This window comes from Tursiops truncatus, chromosome 5, assembly GCF_011762595.2.
Source record: "Tursiops truncatus isolate mTurTru1 chromosome 5, mTurTru1.mat.Y, whole genome shotgun sequence".
NCBI lineage: Eukaryota > Metazoa > Chordata > Mammalia > Artiodactyla > Delphinidae > Tursiops > Tursiops truncatus.
In genome coordinates, this window is record NC_047038.1 from 58,985,423 (window position 1) to 59,000,411 (window position 14,989).

A 14,989-nucleotide genomic window follows, 5' to 3' on the forward strand; every position below is an offset into this window, starting at 1 on the left:
GTCTTCTGCCAGTGTTCAGTAGGTGTTCTGTAGGAGTTGTTCCACGTGTAGATGTATTTCTGGTGTATCTGTGGGGAGGAAGGTGATCTCCGCGTCTTACTCTTCCGCCATCTTCCCCTCGTCCAAGTGTATAACTTCTTAATGGTTCTTGGTTTATTGATTAATGCTTTAGAAAAATAGTGTCCATATAACACTCCAAGTAAAAACATGCAAGAGGGACCATTATATAGAGAGATACGCAGGCAGCTAATTGCCCTCCCAAAGTCCTCTATTGCTTTCTTCAATAGTAACTAAAGATTTAAGTGACACATGGCTGACTAACTAAACTGTTCATTCCCCAACCTCTCTTGAAATAAGTGTGGCCATATGACAAGGTTCTGGCCAATGGGTTATAAGCACAAATGATGTTTGAAACTTGGGGGCCCAGTTTTAAAAAGAAAGAAGCATACAATTCTTCTTTCCCCAATCTGCAGGTTGGAATGTTAAAGTAATGATGAGCCGTCTTTAATCACTGGACAAAGGCAGACCCTAGAGATGATAGAACAAACAGATGAAAAGTTCTTGAGTTCCTGAAAGCTTCAATTTGGCATACAACCCTAAACCAAACTGCTACCAGGTGTGTGTGTGTGCGTATCTTGTTGATCACTCTATTTTTCATTCTCTTGCTCTGGTGATCTAGCCTATATTGTTGCACACACACACTATATGTTTGTAGGTTTGTTTACAATTGTTTTTTTCTAATCTGTCATTATGGCAACCTGGATTTTTATCTGATTACAAATGATTAAATGCTTTTCGTTACTTGATATTTTCACTTTTGAATTACTTGTTTTTGAATCTAGCTTGTTTAACATTTGTCTCTCAGATTTACAGCAAACAAATATTCTATGTTCTGTTTTTGCTGGTAATTGTTTTTTTATATTATAATACTACATAGAAACAAAACAAACATAAATTGAAAATGTACACTAATCCTACTGAATAATAACAAATGACTTAAGCTATTTCTCAATTTTAGCCATTCATATATATTTATATTGTGTGGGCGTTTCCAAAACTACATATATTTTTTCTGATGAGTAACGATATAATGACGGGAGCAAGGACTTCTCATTTTCTTTTCTTTTTTTTTTAGTGATCCTATTTGTTTGTTTGTTTGTTTTAATTTAAATATAGTTGATTTACAGTGTTGTGTTAGTTTCTGGTGTACAGTAAAGTGATTCAGTCATATATATACATTTTTTTCAGATTCTTTTAAATTATAGGTTATTATAAGATATTGAGTATAGTTCCCTGTGCTATACAGTAGGTCCCTGTTGTTTATCTATTTTATATATATTAGTGTGTATCTGTTAATCCCAAACTCCTAATTTATCCCTCCTCCTCTCTTACCCCTTTGGTAACTATAAGTTTGCTTTCTATGTCTGTGAGTCTGTTTCTAATTTGTAAATAAATTCACTTGTATCGTTTTTTATATTCCAAATATAAGTGATATCATATGATATTTAATTATTCATTAATTCATTTAATATGATAATCTCTAGGTCCATCCATTGTTGCTGCAAATGGCAATATTTCATTATTTTTTTTTCAGGGGAAGAAATAGTAAGCCATATTTGAATTATTTAGAATTTATGTGTCAATTATATCAATGTGGACTTTTTAAAGACACAGTAATATAACTGGGAAAGGCAGTCTTGTGCATGCAGTCTATCTACCACAAATGGCTGCTCGAAAATGGGCCTTGGGCTTGGAACACTTACTTTACAAGAGATAAAGAGCCCACATGCCCTGAGCCAGGCTTATCACTTTGGATGGGGTTATCTTTCCTGTTTCAGGCTCAATTAATGCCGTTTGAAGCTAGAAGCTTGTATGTCATATGGCATCTGGTCAACCCCACTGTTATATCTGTCTTTTGCAGAGAGGAGACAGGGTCCTTTCTACTGAGGCACAAGAAGGGTGTGTGTAGGCAAATTGTCCTGCGTCAGCCACTGGGAGAGACTGGTTGTCCCTGGGGGACCAAAGCGCACTATTGGAGCTGACCCTGATCTGTCTCTTCTTTATGTAAGTAAAGCATTATTCCATCTATTGCTTGACTGTGTTGTGTTTTTCTTGGTGACTGATACCACGATGCAGTGGGCAGAAGCGCTTGGACTTCGTTTCCTGGTGGCTGGTACTGTGATGATTTTGCTATTCTCCCATGTAATTCAAATCCTTCCCTGGGATTGGTAACTGGCTGCATAGTGCCCTACTCCTTTGGAATTGATTTAACACGTGCAAGGAACTCTCTCTGCTCACAATTATTACCAAATTATCAGTACAAATCTGATAAAATGCAGGATGATTGCTAATATCAAATACAACATGTTGGTAGAAATCACAAAAAAATAGCAATAAATATGCTTCTAGTCTCATTGTTTGAAATGCTCAAGAAGTTTTCTATGTCATGCTTGTGAATGATGCCTTTGTGTGTTGCTGTCTTTGATGTTTGGATCTATGTCCATATAGCTTCTTCACATCATGTTGTACCTCTCATGTAACAAATAGAATATGTAGTCTTATACAGACTAGCAGTTGACTACTTTTTCATTTGGGTAGTCTAATGAGCTACCTTTACTTCTGTACTAGCCACATTCCCACAGGCATATGTTTGAAATAAATATTCAGTCCAACTTTACTTTTTATGTGGAAGTTAATGAAGAAAAGGCAATTAAATATTGTGCAACTAAAAGAGTATGGCCTAGGATATCAATAGGAGGATCAATATTCTTACATATAGACAGAAAATGAAATATTCTGGGTCTTGGTACAGAAGATGAAAGGACCCCCAATTCTTTAACATAACCCAGAGTTGCATGAGTTAACATACACCTTAAGTAACAAACTTTACCTTATGCTATTTTAATCTTTCTTCAGATCCAGATCCCCAACTCTATGAAACCAGATTGATGTTCTGATGTATCCTAAAATATTTTATTGTAGTCTATTATGTGATTGACATGGTCCAAGCCCTCAGCAATTATGTAATCAAAAAAATCCGACAAATAAAAAATAAATTTAATTTAACTTTTTAGACATGTGTTGCCAAATATTCTAAAGAGAATGCAGCAAAATTTAAAAATAAACTTTACTTTCTTTAAAATCTACTTTTGTCATATCTCACAGATGCTTCTGTATAATGCTCTTTCATAATCCATCAAAAGTTTACCCCATAGCACTGGCCTGAATGTTTTTCTCATCTTCTATTTTATTTCACCTCTCCATTTTTGTCTCCCTCTACCCATTCTCCCAAATATCCATCACAAAACACAAAGAACCTGTCTAACGTAGGAGAAAATAACAAAAAACCTATGCTGAAGAAAAGACAGAATGCTTTTTAATGGAAGGGAAAAAATTGTCTAGTACAACTCATATGTTAGTAACTTTCCTGACATAATGATTACATATATTAATAACTATGTGCAGTGGAGTTTTAATGTAAAGAGAGATCTTTATTCTTATTTTATCAATTCTATATGCAAAAAGTTTACAAATTTGAAAACTCTACTTCTTTGTCCCCTTTATTTCAACCTATAACTTCTGTATATCAATAATATATTTAAGTGATTTGCATATAAAATGAAATCACATTTTAAAATGTGTATTGACTAATATTCAATTAATTGATAAATTCCCTTAAATATTTGACCCCATTTACATACTAATTCCTTAAATTAGTTTAGCCTTTCAATCTATAATTGCAATTTAATATAGCTAACTTTTTTCAAACATCTTTTTTTTTAATTGGGGTATTTTTGCTTTACAATGTTGTGTTAATTTGTGCTGTACACTAAAGTGAATCAGCTATATGTATACATAGATACCCTCCCTCTTAGACCTCCTTCCCGGCCCCCATTCCACCCATCTAGGTCACCACAGAGCACCAAGTTGAGTTCCCTGCTCTATACATCAGGTTCCCACTAGCTATCAGTTTTAAACATGTCAGTGCACATACATCAAGCTCAACCTCCCAATTCATCCCACTCCCCCGCCATGTCCACACATCCATTCTCTACATCTGCGTCTGTATTCCTGACCTGCAAATAGGTTCATCTGTACCATTTTTCTAGATTCCACATATATGCGTTAACATATGGTACTTGTTTTTCTCTTTCTGACTTACTTCATTCTGTATGACAGACTCTAGGTCCATCCACATCTCTGCAAAAGATCCAATTTCGTTCCTTTTTATGGCTGAGTAATATTCCATTGTATATATGTACCACATCTTCTTTATCCATTCATCTGTCGATGAACATTTAGGTTGTTTCCATGTCCTGGGTATTGTAAATAGTGTGGCAATGAACATTGTGGTACGTGACTCTTTTTCAATTATGGTTTTCTCAGGGTATATGCCCAGTAGTGAGATTGCTGGGTCATATGGTAGTTTTGTTTTTAGGTTTTTAAGGAACCTCCATGCTGTTCTCCATGGTGTCTGTATCAATTTACATTCCCACCAAGAGTGCAAGAGGGTTCCCTTTTCTCCACACCCTCTCCAGCATTTATTGTTTGTAAGATTTTTTGATGATGGCCATTCTGACTGGTGTTAGCTGATACCTCATTGTAGTTTTGATCTGCATTTCTCTAAAAATTAGTGATGTTGAGCATCCTTTCATGTGCCTCTTTGCCATCTGTATGTCTTCTTTGGAGAAATGTCTATTTAGGTCTTCTGCCCATTTTTTGATTGGATTGTTTGTTTTTTGATATTGAGCTGCATGAGTTTGTATATTTTGTAGATTAATCCCTTGTCAGTTGTTTTGTTTACAAATATTTTCTCCCATTCTGAGGGTTGCCTTTTCATCTCATTTATGGTTTTATGATTTTCTTTGCTGTGCAAAAGCTTTTAAGTTTAATTAGGTCTCATTTGTTTATTTTTGTTTTTATTTTCATTACTTTAGGAGGTGGGTCAAAAAAGATCTTGCTGTGATTTAGGTCAAAAAGTGTTCTGCCTATGTTTTCCTCTAAGAATTTTATAGTGTCCAGTCTTACATTTAGGTCTTTAATCCATTTTGAGTTTATTTTTGTGTATGGTGTTAGGGAGCGTTTTAATTTTATTCTTTTACATGTAGCTGTCCAGTTTTCCCAGAACTGCTTATTGAAGAGACTATCTTGTCTCTGTTGTATATTTTTGCCTCCTTTGTCATAGATTAGGTGATCATAGGTGCATGGGTTTATCTCTGGACTTTCTATCCTGTTCCATCAATCTATATCTCTGTTTTTGTGCCATTACCATACTGTCTTGATTACTGTAGCATTACAGTAGAGTCTGAAGTCAGCTGATTCCTCCAGCTCCATTTTTCTTTCTCAAGATTGCTTTGGCTATTCAGGGTCTTTTGTGTTTCCATACAAATTGTAAAATTTTTTGTTCTAGTTCTGTGAAAAATGCCATTGGTAATTTGTTAGGGATTGCATTGAATCTGTAGATTGCTTTGGGTAGTATGGTCATTTTCACAGTATTGATTCTTCTAATCCAAGAACATGGCATATCTCTCCATCTGTTTGTGTTATCTTTGATTTCTTTCATCAGTGTCTTATAGTTTTCTGAGTACAGGAGTTTCACCTCCTTAGGTAGCTTTATTCCTAGGTATTTTATTCTTTTTGTTGCAGTGGTAAATGGGAGTGTTTCATTAATTTCTCTTTCTGATCTTTTGTTTTTAGTGTGTAGCAATGCAAGAGATTTCTGTGCATTAATTTTGTATTCTGCCACTTTACCAAGTTCATCGACCAGCTCTAGTAGTTTTCTGGTCGCATCTTTAGGATGTTCTATGTATAGTACCATATCATCTGCCAACAGTGATAGTTTTACTTCTTTTCCAATTTGTATTCCTTTTATTTCTTTTTCTTTTCTGATTGCCATGGCTAGGACTTCCAAAACTATTTTGAATAATAGTGGTGAGAGTGGACAGCCTTGTCTTGTTCCTGATCTTAGAGGAAATGCTTTCAGTTTTTCACCATTGAGAATGATGTTTGCTGTGGGTTTGTCATATATGGTCTTTACTTTGTTGAGGTAGGTTCCCTCTATGCCCACTTTCTGGAGCGTGTTTATCATAAATCTTAAGCACCGAAGAAGCAAAGTTACTCATTTAAAAGCCAGAATCTTACTAAGCCTATAAGAACACATATGTTAACTCAGAGATGAATTTAATAACTCAAATATTTAAACAACATAAAAAAATGCACATCAGATCACACAGTGATTAGATTTGTTTGTTAATTCTCCTGAATATCACAACTTAAAAGTGTTTTCTTTTTAACAATTCTGTAGTTATAAATCTATTCATACACTGAAGGCAGTAGTTCCCGAGCAGCCAAGATCAGATGATCATAACTCAAAAATAGAAAATGGGTGTGAATTAAAACAATTGGTAAAATAATTGCCACAGCACATAGGCTCTGGACAAAAGTGACTCAACAATAAAAGCAACATAGGACTTGAATGAGACCCAAGACTATACCAGCGAATGGTAATATGAGGAATTTTTACAGTTTTTTTCCTGCCGTGCAAATTAGGTTTTCCAATAACCATGCCCTTCAGCTGGGACTTAGTTAATCATGCTGTTTCCCATTTCTCAAAACTTACCCTTCCATTGAAATAATCCAAAACTAATATAAAGAATACCAGCAGAGGCTTCCTTGGTTTTCAGATGTTAATCCCCTTTTGTATAAACACTGAGTAATTAGGAACAATGAACATAGCAAAGTTTCAGCTTCCATCTTTCTTAACCAATTTGTCAATTTAATGAATATGATATTCTGTGTCTTCTAACTAATAGGCCACAATTGCAATCACTAGTTCTGAGTTATGAATATAATATGAAAGATTATCTTTCTCACTTTAATTGCTTTTGCAATAATTCTTTAAATAATCTCTTTGAGAAAAATATGAAGTTGCAGGAATTTTCTGATGCCTTGAAGTTAGAGATTTGGTAAAGATAACTTTCTTTGGCTTGAATTATTAATTACGTCATGAAAATTTGTAATTTTCTGGTTATGTATTTTAAGGGTTATATTTGATACAATTCAATTTACTTTTATTGTTTCCAAATTTTAGAATGTAAATAGAACACTTAAATATGATACATGTAAATGTCATACTTCTCTCATACTTGGTCCCAACTATCCATAGAATTTAAAGGGGAACCTGGCAGACTTGTGCTAAATGAAGTGAGCTAGTCAGAGAAGGACAAATTCTGTGTGATTCCAATAATATGAGGTATCTAAAATAGTCAAACTGATAGAAACAGTAAGTAGAATTGTGATTGTCAGAGGCTGCAGGGTGAAAGAAATGGGGAAATGATGGTTGAAAAGGTACAAAATTTCAGTATGCTAGATGAAAAATTTCTAAAGGGCTGATGTACATAATGCTTATAGTTAATGTTAACCAAGAATTCCAAGAACAGAGACCTGGTTGAAATAAAAAGGCGTTTATTTGAGGTTTGTTAGGACTGCAGCTTACGAGACACAGATTCAAGAAGCTCTTGAATTGTGTTCCACTGGACTACGTAATAGGGGAAGCTTGTAAAGGCAAAAGAACACAAGGTTACATAAATTGTCAAGAATTACGATTGGAGCTGGCAAGAAGTAAGGGCACTTGTTAAGCAAGAATTGGTAGGGATTTGAAATGATTATGTAGTTGTGAAGAGGGGGAAAACTTTGAAACTACAAGGTTGCAGCTAGCATCTGCCAGCAGATATTGTTTTGAAACAGCTGGTGGTGTCCTTGAGTTTGATATAGTTAAGAGAAAATTCATGTTCTCAGCGTTGCAGGGATGTGTCTGAGACCAGAACTTCAATGGCTACCTGACTTCATTTCTGTATGCCTGAACTATGATTACTCCATTATAATTTCAATTTTTTCTTATTAGTAATACTATATTACACATTTCACAATTTGTTAAGAGGGTAGATTTCATACTAAGTGTTCTTCTCACTGAAATGCAATTGTATTCAAACAAACAAAATTTGAAAACATTTTCAACAATGTAAATTAAATTAATATGAAAATGAAAGTATTTTTATGTATAACTATTTTCCTCTAAAACACTAAGATTATCTAAGTTAAAACAAAGTATACATTATAACAAATTATTAAAATTAAATATGATAATTGAGTTGAAAATTTAATTTAATTTTTTAAAACATAAATTATGTCATTACATATTATAAGAATAAAACCATTCACAATTCTAATGGTCAATGTGCCAAAGTTAAAAAAAAAAGTAATCATTTATGCACACAAGCCCTATAGATATATAAATATAGTGGTTGTATAAATTATTTAATATTAAAAATATTTAATAGTGACCAGGTGCAACTAATCCAAAACCTACAGTACATCATGGGTATCTTTTTCTTTCTTTCTTCCTTTTTTGTCTATTTATCCTTTGGGATATTTTTCTCTTTTTTTTCCCCTTGGATATAATTGAAATGTAACATTGCATAAATTGAAAGTGTACAATGTGTTGATTTGGTAGAATATATATATTGCCACATGATTACCACTGCAGAATTAGCTGACTTCTCCATAAGATCACATAATTATCATTTCTCCCTTGTAAGAACATTTACGACCTAGTCACTTAGCAACTTTCAACTATGTAATACAGTATGGTTAACTATAATTACAAAGCTGTAAATCAGATCTCAAATTTGTATTTTCCTTTTAAGTAGAACTCTTTGAAAAGCAGTGTCCTTTTCTGACACTGCTTAGACACACATTAGAAGGAGTGCAATCCACAACCTTCATAACCTTCAGATGCAATTGTCCCTGTTTTGGGAACATAGGGTGAAACTTGTGAGGAAGGGCTTCTCTGGAGCATAAAGTATTTTAGTCACTAGAGAGGTCCTTTTTCAGCACTGAGCACCAAATCCTGAAAGAAAAGGTACTGAGAAGATGTGGCACATATATACAATGGAATATTCCTCAGCCATAAAAAGAAACGAAATTGAGTTATTTGTAGTGAGGTGGATGTACTTAGAGACTGTCATACAGAGTGAGGTAAGTCAGAAAGAACTGTCATACAGAATGAAGTAAGTCAGAAAGAGAAAAACGCATACCGTATGCTCACACATATATATGGAATTAAAAAAAATATTGTTCTGAAGAACGTAGGGGCAGCACAGGAAAAAAGACGCAGACATAGAGAATGGAATTGAGGACACGGGGAGTGAGAAGGGTAAGCTGGGATGAAGTGAGAGAGTGGCATGGACATATATACACTACCAAATGTGAAATAGCTAGCTAGTGGGAAGGAGCTGCATAGCACAGGGAGATCAGGTCGGTGCGTTGTGACCACCTGGAGGGGTGGGATAGGGAGGGTGGGAGGGAGACACAAGAGGGAGGAGATATGGGGATATATGTATATGTACAGCTGATTCACTTTGTTATACAGCAGAAACTAACACACCATTGTAAAACAATTATACTCCAATAAAGATGTTAAAAAAATAAAAAGATGCTGATGTACTCAAATAATTTGAGGGCTGTAACTTGTGGAAACTTCTAAAGAGCAAGCCCAGAGAGGGACTCATCTATCTCAGAATTTAGGGCAATAAGAAGGAAGAAGTTTCAATTATTGAAAAATATTTTCTAATTTGTGTGTTGTTTTTCCCTTTAAAATTTTTTTAGTAAGAGAAAATGTTCTATCAAATCCTTGAAGTTAAAGTAAGAAATGAGAGTTGCTCAAATAAAATACTTGGAAAAGTTAATTTTTTGGCATGAATGAGTTTTTATTTTTAATTTTTAATTTAACTTTATTTACTTTTTTATAAGTAGGTTCTTATTAGGCATCAATTTTATGCACATCAGTGTATACATGTCAATCCTAATCACCCAATTCATCACACCACCATCTTCACCACCCCGTGTCGTTCTCCCCTTGGCGTCCATACGTTTGTTCTCTACATCGGTGTCTCAATTTCTGCCCTGAAAACCGGTTTATCTGTATAATTTTTCTGGGCTCCACATACATGCATTAATATATGATATTTGCTTTTCTCTTTCTGGCTTACTTCACTGTGTATAGCAGTCTCTAGATCCATCCACGTCTCAACAAATGACCCAATTTTGTTCCTTTTTATGTCTGAGTGATATTACATTGTATATATATACCACATCTTCTTTATCCATTCAACTGTCGATGGGCATTTAGGTTGCTTCCATGACCTGGCTATTGTAAGTAGTACTGCAATGAACATTGGGGTGCATGTGTCTTTTTGAATTACGGTTTTCTCTGGGTATATGCCCAGTAGTGGATTGCTGAATCATATGGTAATTCTATTTATAGTTTTTTAAGGAACCTCCGTACTGTTCTCCATAGTGGCTGTATCAATTTACATTCCCACCAACAGTGCAAGAGGGTTCCCTTTTCTCCTCACCCTCTCCAGCATTTGTTGTTTGTAGATTTTCTGATGATGCTCTATCTAACTGGTGTGAGGTGATACCTCATTGTAGTTTGGATTTGCATTTCTCTAATAATTAGTGATGTCGAGCAGGTTTCATGTGTTTCTTGGCCATCTGTATGTCTTCTTTGGAGAAATGTCTATTTAGGTCTTCTGCCCATTTTTGGATTGGGTTGTTTGTTTCTTTATATTGAGCTACATGAGCTGTTTGCATATTTTGGAGATTAATCCTTTATCCAATGATGCTTTTGCAAATATTTTCTCCTATCCTGAGGGTTGTCTTTTCATCTTGTTTATGGTTTCCTTTGCTGTGCAAAAGCTTTGAAGTTTCATTAGGTCCCATTTGTTTATTTTTGTTTTTATTTCCATTACTGTAGGAGGTGGATCAAAAAAGATCTTGCTGTGATTTATGTCAAAGAGTATTCTTCCTATGTTTTGCTGTAAGAGTTTTATAGTATCCAGTCTTACATTTAGGTCTCTAATCCATTTTGAGATCATTTTTGTGTATGGTGTTAAGGAGTGTTCTAATTTCATTCTTTTACATATAGCTGTCCAGTTTTCCCAGCACCACTTATTGAAGAGACTGTCTTTTCTCCATTGTATATCCTTGCCTCCTTTGTCATAGGTTAGTTGATGGTAGGTGCGTGGGTTTATCTCTGGGATTTCTATCTTGTTCATTGATCTATATTTCTGTTTTTATGTCAGAACCATATTGTCCTGATTACTGTAGCTTTGTAGTATAGTATGAAGTCAGGGAGTCTGATTCCTCGCACTCTGTTTTTTTCCCTCAAGACTGTTTGGGCTATTCGGGGTATTTTGTGTCTCCATACAAATTTTAAGATGTTTTGTTCTAGTTCTGTAAAAAATGCCATTGGTAATTTGATAGGGGTTGCATTGAATCTGTAGATTGCTTTGGGTAGTATAGTCATTTTCACAATATTGATTCTTCCAATCCAAGAACATGGTATATCTCTCCATCTGTTGGTATCATCTTTAATTTCTTTCATCAGTGTCTTATAGTTTTCTGCATACAGGTCTTTTGTCTCCCTAGGTAGGTTTATTCCTAGGTATTTTATTCTTTTTGTTGCAGTAATAAATGGGAGTGTTTCCTTAATTTCTCTTTCGGATTTTTCAGCATTAGTGTGTAGGAATGCCAGAGATTTCTGTGCATTAATTTTGTATCCTGCCACTTTACCAAATTCATTGATTAGTTCTAGTAATTTTCTGGTGGCATTTTTAGGATTCTCTATGTATAATGTCATGTCATCTGCAAACAGTGACAGTTTTACTTCTTCTTTTCCAGTTAGTATTCCTTTTATTTCTTTTCCTTCTCTGATTGTCGTGGTTAGGACTTCCAAAACTATGTTGAATAATAGTGGTGAGAGTGGACATCCTTGCCTTGTTCCTGATCTTAGAGGAAATGCTTTCAGTTTTTCACCATTGAGAACGATGTTTGCTGTGGTTTTGTCATATATGGCCTTTATTATTTTGAGGTAGGTTCCCTCTATGCCCACTTTCTGAAGAGTTTTATCATAAATGGGTGTTGAATTTTGTCAAAAGCTTTTTATTCATCTATTGAGATGATCATATGGTTTTTCTTCTTCAGTTTGTTAGTATGGTGTATCACATTGATTGATTTGTGTATATTGAAGAATCCTTGCATCCCTGGGATAAATCCCGCTTGATCATGGTGTATGATCCTTTTAATGTGTTGTTGGATTCTGTTTGCTAGTATTTTGTTGAGGATTTTTGCATGTATATTCATCAGTGATATGGGTCTGTAATTTTCTTTTTTTGTGACATCTTTGTCTGGTTTTGGTATCAGGGTGATGGTGGCCTCATAGAATGAGTTTGGGCGTGTTCCTTCCTCTGCAATTTTTTTGGAAGAGTTTGAGAAGGATGGGTGTTAGCTCTTCTCTAAATGTTTGATAGAATTCATCCATGAAGCCATCTGGTCCTGGACTTTTGTTTGTTGGAAGATTTTAAATCACAGTTTCAATTTCATTACTTGTGATTGGTCTGTTCATATCTTCTACTTCTTCCTGGTTCAGTCTTGGAAGGTTATACCTTTCTAAGAATTTGTCCATTTCTTCCAGGTTGTCCATTTTATTGGCATAGAGTTGCTTGCAGTAGTCTCATAGGATACTCTGTATTTCTGTGGTATCTGTTGTAACTTCTCCTTTTTCATTTCTAATTTTATTGATTTGAGTCCTCTCCCTCTCTTTCTGGATGAGTCTGGCTAATGGTTTATCAATTTTTTTATCTTATCAAAGAACCAGCTTTTAGTTTTATTGATCTTTGCTCTTGTTTTCTTTGTTTCTGTTTCATTGATTTCTGATCTGATCTTTATGATTTCTTTCCTTCTGCTAACTTTGGGTTTTGTTTGTTCTTCTTTCTCTAGTTCCTTTAGGTGTAAGGTTAGATTGTTTATTTGAGATTTTTCTTGTTTCTTGAGGTAGGCTTGTATAGCTATAAACTTCCCTCTTAGAACTGCTTTTGCTGCATCTCATAGGTTTTGGATCATCGTGTTTTCATTGTCATTTGTCTCTAGGTATTTTTTGATTTCTTCTTTGATTTCTTCAGTGATATCTTGGTTATTTAGTAATGTATTGTTTAGCCTCCATATGTTTCTGTTTTTTACATTTTTTTCCCCAGTAATTCATTTCTAATCTCATAGGGTTGGGGTCAGAAAAGATGGTTTGATTTGATTTCAATTTTCTTAAATTTACTGAGGCTTGATTTGTGACCCAGTATGTGATCTATCCTGGAGAATGTTCCATGCGTACTTGAGAAGAAAGTGTAATCTGTTGTTTTTGGATGGAATGTCCTATAAATATCAATTAAATCTACCTGGTCTATTGTGTCGTGTAAACTTCTCTTTCCTTATTTATTTTTATTTTGGATGATCTGTCCATTGGTGTAAGTGAGGTGTTAAAGTCCCCACTATTATTGTGCTACTGTCGATTTCCTCTTTTATATCTGTTAGCAGTTGCCTTATATATTGAGGTGCTCCTATGTTGGGTGCATATATATTTATAACTGTTATATCTTCTTCTTGGATCGATCCCTTGATCATTATGTAGTGTCCTTCCTTGTCTCTTGTAACATTCTTTATTTTAAAGTCTATTTTATCTGATATGAGTATTGCTACTCCAGTTTTCTTTTGATTTCCATTTGCATGGAATATCTTTTTCCATCCCCTCACTTTCAGTCTATATGTGTCCCTAGGTCTGAAGTTGGTCTCTTGTAGACAGCATATATATGGGTCTTGTTTTTGTATCCACTCAGCAAGCCTGTGTGTTCTGGTTGGAGTAGTTAATCCATTCACGTTTAAGATAATTATCACTATGTATGTTCTTATGACCATTTTCTTAATTGTTTTGGATTTGTTTTCGTAGGTCCTTTTCTTCTGTTGTGTTTCCCACTTAGAGATGGTCCTTTAGCATTCGTTGTAGAGCTGGTTTGGTGATGCTGAATTCTCTTAGCTTTTACTTGTCTGTAAAGCTTTTGATTTCTCCATCAAATCTGAATGAGATCCTTGCCAGGTAGAGTAGTCTTGGTTGTAGGTTCTTCCCTTTCATCACTTTAAGTATGTCAAGGCATGAGTGAGTTTTAATACCACATGAAAATCTATACACAGAAAAAATCTGTGAACAAAATATGTATATCCCAATGATGTCTGTGTCTTAGACCTAGAAAAATTATCAGCTCTACCCTATCAAGAACTGGTCTGTGATATTGGGTAAATAATTTAAAGAGTGTTCCTGTTTCTTCATCTTTATAATGAGAGTAATAGTGTATTTATTATCATTCCCATAGATGCAAAGCCACAAAAGATTCCAGGCATGAGGGAAAGCCACAAAATGTACCTTCTGCTCAGAAATTATAAGATGATGATGATGAAGATGATAATGATGAATCAGTGCCTACTATATTGTCTAGTAAAGTAGTAGTAAAGAACTATTCATTGTATAAGTAAATATTTACTAGTATTACTAGGTGCATATGATCTAAAACCCAGAAATATCTTTTTCAGAGACCCCAGAACCATCTCTCTGAAAGGTAGTCATAAGGAAGATAGCACCGCTATCCAAACTCCCTGTGGACAGCATCACCTGGGTGGTGTGCCTCACTCTAAGTTGTAAAACTACTTCTTGCCATAAGGACATGAGAATTTTATTTTTCCTTTGGATAAAGCCAGTTAACTAACACAGATTGTCACCCTAATTACCAAATGAATTTAGAATTAATTCTGTGATAAATAGTGCTGTCACGTCATCTTAGTTGAGGACTAGTTATTGTTTATCTTGAGAAGATGTATGTGATGGGTTATACTGGTTGACTATATAAAAGGGTGAGGTATCTTTCCACTTGCAATCCTTTTAGTAGATTGCCTGTGATAGCATCACATTCTGGGCTAATGCTTACCCAATCATACATTTTTAAAATTTTCTCTTTCACTTTGTGGAGAAATTTTCAGCCTTGGGGGGATATTTTGTTTTAAATTAATTTCTCCAACAATTCTGGCAATGGGGAAGTGATGTTGTTTA

General features: G+C 34.7%; 1 long non-coding RNA gene across 1 annotated transcript in view; it reads left to right on the plus strand.

The window, feature by feature from the left end:
* Positions 1 to 472: 472 nt before the first annotated feature.
* The window catches only part of LOC141278687 (uncharacterized), an 80,393-nt gene continuing 65,876 nt past the window's right edge, over positions 473 to 14,989 (plus strand). The window contains exons 1-2 of the long non-coding RNA XR_012331728.1: positions 473 to 616; positions 1,922 to 2,064. This is a non-coding gene — a long non-coding RNA (uncharacterized lncRNA). The remainder of the gene's footprint in view (positions 617 to 1,921; positions 2,065 to 14,989) is intronic.